The 8,628-nt window shown below is 40.1% G+C and overlaps 1 pseudogene; it reads right to left on the reverse strand.

Moving 5' to 3' along the window:
* Positions 1–298: 298 nt before the first annotated feature.
* Positions 299–4,201, reverse strand: LOC102868263 (annotated as a pseudogene).
* Positions 4,202–8,628: the final 4,427 nt, after the last annotated feature.

Genomic DNA, 8,628 nt, shown 5'->3' on the forward strand with positions numbered 1-8,628 from the left:
CTCTTTTTCCAATACATATTTATTTGTTCTTTTGGCAATCAATGGGACATTCAGTACTTTTGACCAACACCGTAACTTGAAGGCATTGATTCTTCTTCTGTAATCCTTAGTCATTATCTAACTTTAAGTTGCATAGCAAGTTACCAAAAAGACTATTACCTGGCTTGGGAGCATCTTAGTCTTTAAAAGGACATCATTGCTCTTCAAAACTTTGGTGTGGTCCCTAAAAGCAAATTTTTCTCAATGAGATATGGCTTTTTCTTTCTTCTTTTTTTTTAACCACGCCCACTGGGTTGTTTTATTGAAGGTGATGTGGCCAATAACAATGTGAAGACAGCTGGGACGTGAGGTTGGGAAGAACACTCTCCCCTCCCCACACCCCCACTGCTCCAAATAAAAAAGAACCAACTATGGGAGAGCAGCCAAGATAGTGATCTGAGGGGACGGGTGGACATGGAACCGAGGGCAGCGCAGACCATGCGTGAGCTGGGAGGCCGGGGCGGCTGTATGGATAACAAGTGTGAGTCTCTGTATCTCCATGGATGTGGGTATAAATATAAAGAGAGAAGTTGCTTCTTCCCCTTCTCTTCTTTCTGCTCGGTGCTGCTGGCCACGGTCCCAGCTCTTTCCACATGGGGGCGAAGGGAAGAGGGGTGACCGAGTCATCACCGAATTGCGCAATTATACCCACGTCCATCAGCTTCTGCATCTTCTGTGCTATGGCAGGTTTCTTCAAGTGTTCGCTGAGTGCCTAGGGGTCCTTCTGCATCTGCTCTAGGATGAGTCGCATGGCCGGGTCACTCATGATCTGCTGCACCTTGGGGTCGGCCATGGCCCGTCGCTTAACGTCCTCAGGGCTGTCATGCCGGTTGTACTGGGCCATCATGCAGCGTTGGTAGCCATCTGCTGCCTCCTTACAGTTGGAGTCCAGGTCCAGCGCCTTCTGATAGATATCTATGGCTTTCGTGTAGTCCTTCATGGCCTCGAGGGCTGCCGCCTTCCGTGTGTAGCCCTTGATGAATGTGTGCTCGAGCTGGATGCACTCCTCACAGTCTTTGAGCACCAGCTGAAACTCGATTGCTGCACAGTTTGGCATCTCGTGGGTTCCGCTTGATGGCTTCTGTGTACTGCTTCATGGCCTGGGGGTAGTCCCCTTTCTGGAAACACTCTTTGCCTCTGTTCTTCTCCTCCAGAGCCAGGTTAGGATTGATATAGGCCAGCCGCTTTTGTTCCTTCAGGATTTTTTCCGCCTGCTGGCATTTCTTGAGCACATCCGGGGTTCGTGCTCTGCTAGAGACTTGTTGTAGAAATGGATGACATCTTTGTACTTCTCCTCCTTAAAATAGGAGCTGCCAATCCGAGCATAAACTTTGGCAATCTGTCGATAGTCTTCTCGGTTCTCTCTCCCCACCTCGATGGCTTTCTCACAAAGCTCCCGGCAACTTATTGTAGTCGCCCTTCTCAGAGTACACGGCTGCTTGGTTAGTGATGTATGTCATGTTGGTGGGGTCCAGATCCTTGGCTTTGTCATAGTGCTTCAAGGCCGTGTCAAAATCCTTCTTATAATAGGCATCATTCCCCAACTCTTTTTCTTTCAGGCTTTTTATTTCTTGACTGGTGGTACTAAATATTGTGGATTTAAGTGAAGTGAAATTGGTGGGTTTTTGTTGTTCCTATGTGCTGTCAAGTGACTGATAGTGACCCTATGCAGAGCAGCTCTGAAGCCTACTTGTCCTGAGCCAGTCTTACTAATTCTAACACACCAACCTCTACTGTCCCAATTAATCAATCCATCTCATCCAGGGTCTCTTCTTCTGCCCTGTCATTCCACTCTTCTGACCATGATGCCCTTCTCCAAGGACCATCTCTCCTGTTGATGTGTCCAAAGTATGTGAGATGTCGATGTGTCCAAAATATGTGAGACAGAGCTTCAAAATCCTAGCCTCCAAGGAGAAACTTGGTTTCACCTTCTCCAAGACAGACCTATTTGGTTTTTTTTGGCAGTCTATGGTATCTTCACAACTCCAGCACCACAATTTGAAGATATCAATTATTCTTCTGTCATCCTTAGTCATTGAATCATAAAATCAGTGAATATGCCAAGGAATCTAGAAGACAGCAATTTGGCTAACTGCCTGGAATAGATAAATATTTGTTCTTATTTTTTTTAAAATGGTGATCCAACCGAATGACAAAAATATTGGAAATATCATTACTATCATATGCATGTAAAATCTTGCTGAACATTAATTGTCTTTTTTTAAAAAAAGCTGAAACGGTACTTTGACAGAGAAAGACAAGAAATGGAAAAAGGATTTAGAAGAGTTTGGGGTACCAGGGACATTATTTCTGATATCAAATTGATCTTAGCTGAAAATAGAGAATACCAGAAGGATGTAATCTGTGATTTATTGACCATATAAAGTCCCTGGACTGTGTGGATCCCATATCATTACAGCTGATATTAAGAAGAAAGGGAACATCCGAACATTTAATCTTATTCATTCTAACCTACACCTGGATCAAAAGGTGGTTGCCCAAAGAGAGTAAAGGAACACTTTTCAAGAAAGGTGTGTGTCATGACTGTATCCTTTATCCATATTTATTCAATTTGTATGTTGAGCAAATTATTGAAGAAGTTAGACTTTAGGAAGAACAATGTGGCATCATGATCAAAGTAAGATTCATCATAAACCTGTTCTATGGAGATGAAACAACTTCCCTGTTGAAAGTGAAGAGGACTTGATACGCTACAGTTTCAATAAGGATTACATGTCAACATTAAGTAAACTAAAATCCTTACCATTGGACCAATAGGGAACATTATGATAGATGGAGAAAAGATTAAAATTGTTAACTATTTTATTTTGATTAAGGCTATGAAAGCACCCTATGACTTATTTAAACAATAGCAAAACTAGCAGAGATTTAGCAAAATTGTATTAAGTTTTTGGTGTTTTTTTAAATTATTATTTCTTCTATTAGTAAATATTTCAGTGAAGCTACATTCACTTACTAATAATATGTAGCATAAATGAGATTCTATCTTTTGATTCTTCTTAAAGACAAATATGTATCCAATTAATCTAGCAGAATGCAGACTGTTAAGTTTACATAATTGTAGTTTATTAGACCAATTACATTTATCTAATTATTTCTTTTCTCCTTTGTTTCAAAAGAAATAAAAATAACTTTATCTAGAATTTTAAAAGGTAGTGTGGTGTCGCACAATTTGATGGCTGAGGGGCATGAGGGAAATGAGAAGGACCTTGTGTGAAAAATAATGTATTTGAACTTTGTAAATAAATCAGTAAAAAGTAAAAATAAATTAAAAATATAATAGTTCAAAGACCATGAGAATCATACTATTACAAGATAATAAATGAGAAAGAAATCCCACTCATCTTGCTGTTGAGTTGAAACCTATTTAAATCGACACTCCAGTGAGTTTTACAAAGCTGTAAATCCCATGAAAGTAAACTATCCATCTTTCTTCCCTGGAGCTGCTGGAGGCTTTGAACCAGCAGAGAGGCACTGGTTTTTTAGGATAGCAGTGCAATTTCCTAAGGATTACTTCACTAGAGCTTCCTGAAAGGTACTAGGATTAAAAAAAAAAATGAACTTTCAAATTCCTTATTTTCAAAAAGATAGCATTTCCCCCTTAAACATTATATATAGTTAATTCATATGTATAAGTATGTTTAATACAAAGCACATGGCATGTGAGAAGGATGAATACAGGAAAATTGGACATTGTTAAGAAATGGAAAGCATAAATATTGACATATTAGGTATTAGTTACATGAGATGGATTGCATGGGGCATTTTAAATCAGACAGTCATATGGTATACTATGCAGGAGATGAAAAGGTGAGGGGAAATGGGTTCACTTTCATAGTTTAAAAGATCATTCCTAGATCCATCTTGAAACAAAATGTTGTGAGCAGCAAGATAATACCCATACACATAGTAAGAAAGATACTCACCACTGAACTAACTGGCAACATCATGGTACACAGAGAAGAGACTGAGATTGTTAACAATTTTAGCTTGCTTGGTTCCACAATCAACACTCATGGCAACAGCAGACAGGAAATCAAAAGACAAATTGCTTGGGAAAATCTGCTATTTGAGATCTCTCCAGAGTGCCGAAGAGCAGTGATTTCAGTCTAGAGACTAAAGTGTACCTGGTTCGAGCCATGATCATTGCAATTACTTGCTATGCATCAGAGAACTGGACAACATGTAAAGATAACAGAAGAAGAATTGATGCCTTTGAGTTGTGGTACTGGAGAAAAGTATAGAACATACAATGAACTGCTAAGAGATAAAACAGATCTGTTCTGGTGAGGGTGAAAACAAGTTCCTCCTTGGAGGCAATAATTTTGAAGCTCTGTCTCACATATTAGAACATCATGATTGAAAAGGTGGAGGGACAGCGTAGGAGTAAAAGACCCCAGATGAGATGAATTGACACAGTAACTGGGGTAATGAGGGTAAGAGTGTCAGAAACAGATTGGCTCAGGATAGGACAAGTTTCAGAGCTGTTGTACATAGGGTTGCTATGAGTCACAGGTGACTCAACAGCACATAACAACAACAACAACAGTAACATACAAGAAAGTACAGGGAATACCACTATCATTCAAATATAACCACTAACAACCAGAGCCAAAGAGGAGGAAATAGATGATTTCTACCAATTTTTGCAGTCAGAAGTCAATTAAACATGCAATCAAGGTCACTGGAATGCAAAAGTTGGGAGCAGGGAAGAATGATGTATCGTTAGAAAACATGGACTAGGTGAAAGAAATGAGGCTGGAGATAAAATGATAGAATTTGGTACAATTAATGATCTATTAATTGCAAATATATTTTCAAAGAAACACCAGTGACAACTATATATATGTGGATTTGACCTGACAGTTTGCAAAGAAACCAGATCAATTACATCTGTGGAAAGAATGATTGGAGAAGGTCAATATCAGTTGTGAAAACTAGGCCAGGTGCAGACTGTGGAATAAGCCACCAACTTCTCACATGCAAGTTCAAACTAAAGCTAAAAAAATTTAGATCAAATATACAGGAACAAAAGTTTGACATTGAGTATATACCACCTGAATTTAAAAACCAGGTCAGGAACAGATTTGAGGCCTAGGCACATAACGACGACACATAACAACGGCACATAACTAGAACACTAATGAATGAAAACCACATGACTTGCTCAGCATTTCTTAACCTGAAGGAACTGAAGAAATTCAAGCATCAAGTTCCAATAGTTAACAATGTTATGGGTAGAATATTGAATGGTCCAGGAAGCATTAAGAGAAGATGGAAGAGTACACAGAGTCACTGGACCCAAAAGATTCAGCTGCATTAAATAATTTTATGAAACAAGATATGATCAAGAGACAATGAATGAAGAGGAAGTTCAGTCTACTTTGAAGGAATTGGCAAAAATAAGGCCCCAGGAATTTATGGAATACAAATTGACATATTATAACATATGGATGCTGCTCTGGACATGCTCACAAGGTTGTACTAAGAAATCTTGAAGATAATTATCTGGCCCACTGACTGGAAGAGATTCATTATTATTCCTATTTCAAAAAAGGTGACCCAACAGAGTGTGGAAATTATTGAACAATATCACCATTATCACATGCAAGCATAATCCTGCTGAATTTTGTACAAAAATGACTGGAAAAATACTGTGCTGGAGAACTACTACAAATATAAATGGGGCTAAGAAGAGAACATAATACTAGAGACGTTATCACCAATGTCAGATGGAACTTGGCTGAAAGCATTGATAAAAGAGGAATGTTTACCTGTGCTTCATTGGCTATACAAAGGCATTTGACTGTGTGGATCACAACAAATTGTGGCTAACCTTGAGAAGCATGCAAATCCCAGAACACTTGATTGTGGTAATGCAAAATCTACACTTGGACCAGTCATAAGAACAGATCACGGAAAGATTGCATGGTTTAAAAATCAGGAAAAGCAAGAGTGTATCAAGAATGTGTCCTGTATCTATACATTTCCAATCTGTATGTGGAACAGATCATTCAGGAGGGTGGATTTTGTGAGATAGAATATAGCATCCGGATTGGTGGAAGAATCATCAACAACCTACATTGTCTAGATGATACAACCTTCCTGGCAAAAACGAGGGGGTCCTGAAGCATTTGCTATAGAAGGTTAAGGACTTTTAAATGGATTGAAGTTCAACAGCAAGAAAATGATTCTCACCAATTGGCAGAACCATGACTGTTAAGAGATTGAGGTTCTTAACAATCTTAACTTGTTGGTTCCCCAGTCAACACTCTTGGCTCTAGCACTCAGGAAATTGAAAGATTAATTACATTGGGAAAGTCGCCTGTTAGGGAGTTATCCAAATGGCTAAAAAGCAATGTAAGTCTGGAGACTAAAGTGAACCTAATCAAAACCATGGTCCATGGTCTTCGTAATTATGCATTACAGTACATTACTATACATTATGTAATATGCATCAGAGAGCTAGACAATGACTAAAGATGACAGAAGAAGAATTGATGCCTTTGAGTTGTGGTGCTGGACAAAAGTATTGAACATACCATGAACTCCATGAGAAAAAAACAGGTCTGTCTTTGAGAGAGTGAAAACAAGTTTTTTCTTGGAGACAAGGCTTTCGCAGCTCCATCTCACTTACTGTTAGTAAGTTCCAGGAGAGACAAGTCCTTGAAGAAGGACAGCATGCTTGCAAAAGTGGAGAGACAGCGCAGGAGAGGAAGACCTCAAATGAAATAGATTGACACAGTAACTGGGGTAATAGGATAGGTGTGTAGGAGTCAGTAAGGCTGTCTTCGCATAAGGTTGTTGTTGTGTGCCATTGAGTCGCTTGCGACTCATAGCGACCCTATGTACAACAGCCCTAAACTCTGCTCTGTCCTGCCAATCGCACTGTCTCCAACACTCCCATCCTGATTATCCCAGTCACTGTATCAATCCACCTCATAGAGGGCCTTCCCCTCCTGCACTGTCCCTCCACCCTTTCAAGCATGATGTCCTTCTCCAAGGACCGTGTTCTCCTCACAACATGTCCAAAGTATGTTAGACGGAGCCTCAGAATCCTTGCCTCCAAGGAGCCACCCGGTTTAATCCTTTTCAGGACGAATTTGTTTGTTTTCCTAGCAGTCCATGGTATTCTCAATACTCTTCTCCAGCACCACAGCTCAAAGGCATCAATTCTCCTTCTATCCTCCTTGGTCATTGTCCAACTCTCTGATGCATAACAAGTGATTGTGAAGACCATGGCCTGTATCAAACGCACCTTAGCCTCCAGAGAGACACCATTGCTCTTCAGTACTTTGGAGAGGTCCCTAACAGCAGACTTTCCCATGGCAATGCACCTTTTAATTTCCTGGCTACTGGTGCCAAGAGTGTTGACTGTGGAGCCAAGCAAACTAAAGCTGTGTACAAACTCAATCTCTTCATTATCCATCCTGATGTTGCCAATTGGTCCAGTGGTGAAAATCTTTGTATTCTTGACATTGAGCCTCAATCCATATTGTAGTCTATAGTAGATTTCAGAGTTATTGTACATAATGTCATTATAAGTCCCAATCTCAATGCCACACAATAACAACAAATGTTGTTGTTGTTGTTGTTTGGTGCCATCGAGTCATAGATGACTCATAGAGACCCTATGAACGAACAGCCTGAGCACTGTTCGTACATAGAGTTTCCGGAGGCAAGCCATTTCGGAAGTGGATGCCACTCCTGCTTCCAGGCTTGATTTAGTCTGGAAGCTCCAGCCAACGCTGTCCACCATGGGTGCCCATTACCACGATTGGCACATCACTGTCACAGTCTTCAGCATCACAACAACCACGAGTTACCTCTGTACAGCAACGCACAGACCTGTGCTATACCACCTAGAAGGATGTTTGACAGGACTGGGGCAATAGGATAGGTGTGTAGGAGTCAGTAAGTCTGTATTGGGATAAGGTAGATTTCAGAGTTATTGTACATAGAGTCTTTATGAGTCCCAATCTCAATGCCACATAACAACAACAACAAATACATATGTATATATATGTGGAGAAAAGTACTGAACATCCCATGGATTTCCAAAAGAACAAATAAATATACCTTGGAGAAGGGGCTGCTAGAGTGATCCTTGGAGACAAAAATGGTAAAGCTTGTCTCACATACTTCAAGCATGTTGCTAGAGATGGTATTCCTTGGAAAAAGACATCACTTTTGGAAAGTAAAGAGATGGAGAATGAAAGGAAAACCCTCAACTAAGTGGATTGACACAGTGACTGCTGCAGTGGGCAATATAATGTGTCAATATGTGTGAAAATGTCACACGTTAAGTCTCAGGTCTATTGTTTATAGGGTTGCTATGAGTCATACTCGATAGCACCTAAGGGGTGCAAAAGTAGAGCAAGATGGACACTCTTCATTTATGTGATTTACTACCCGTGAAAACCCACTAGTGGACCTGATGGTACTAAACAACAAGATATATACATACACATACACACACACACACACACACACATACACACACACAGACACAAATTGAATTTACTTGTTTGCTTTGTTACACTATATGATATGGATAAAGATCATGCC

The sequence above is a fragment of the Elephantulus edwardii genome, unplaced genomic scaffold (genome assembly GCF_000299155.1).
Source record: "Elephantulus edwardii isolate Elephantulus edwardi_28Jun2011 unplaced genomic scaffold, EleEdw1.0 scaffold00085, whole genome shotgun sequence".
NCBI classification, from domain to species: Eukaryota; Metazoa; Chordata; class Mammalia; order Macroscelidea; family Macroscelididae; genus Elephantulus; species Elephantulus edwardii.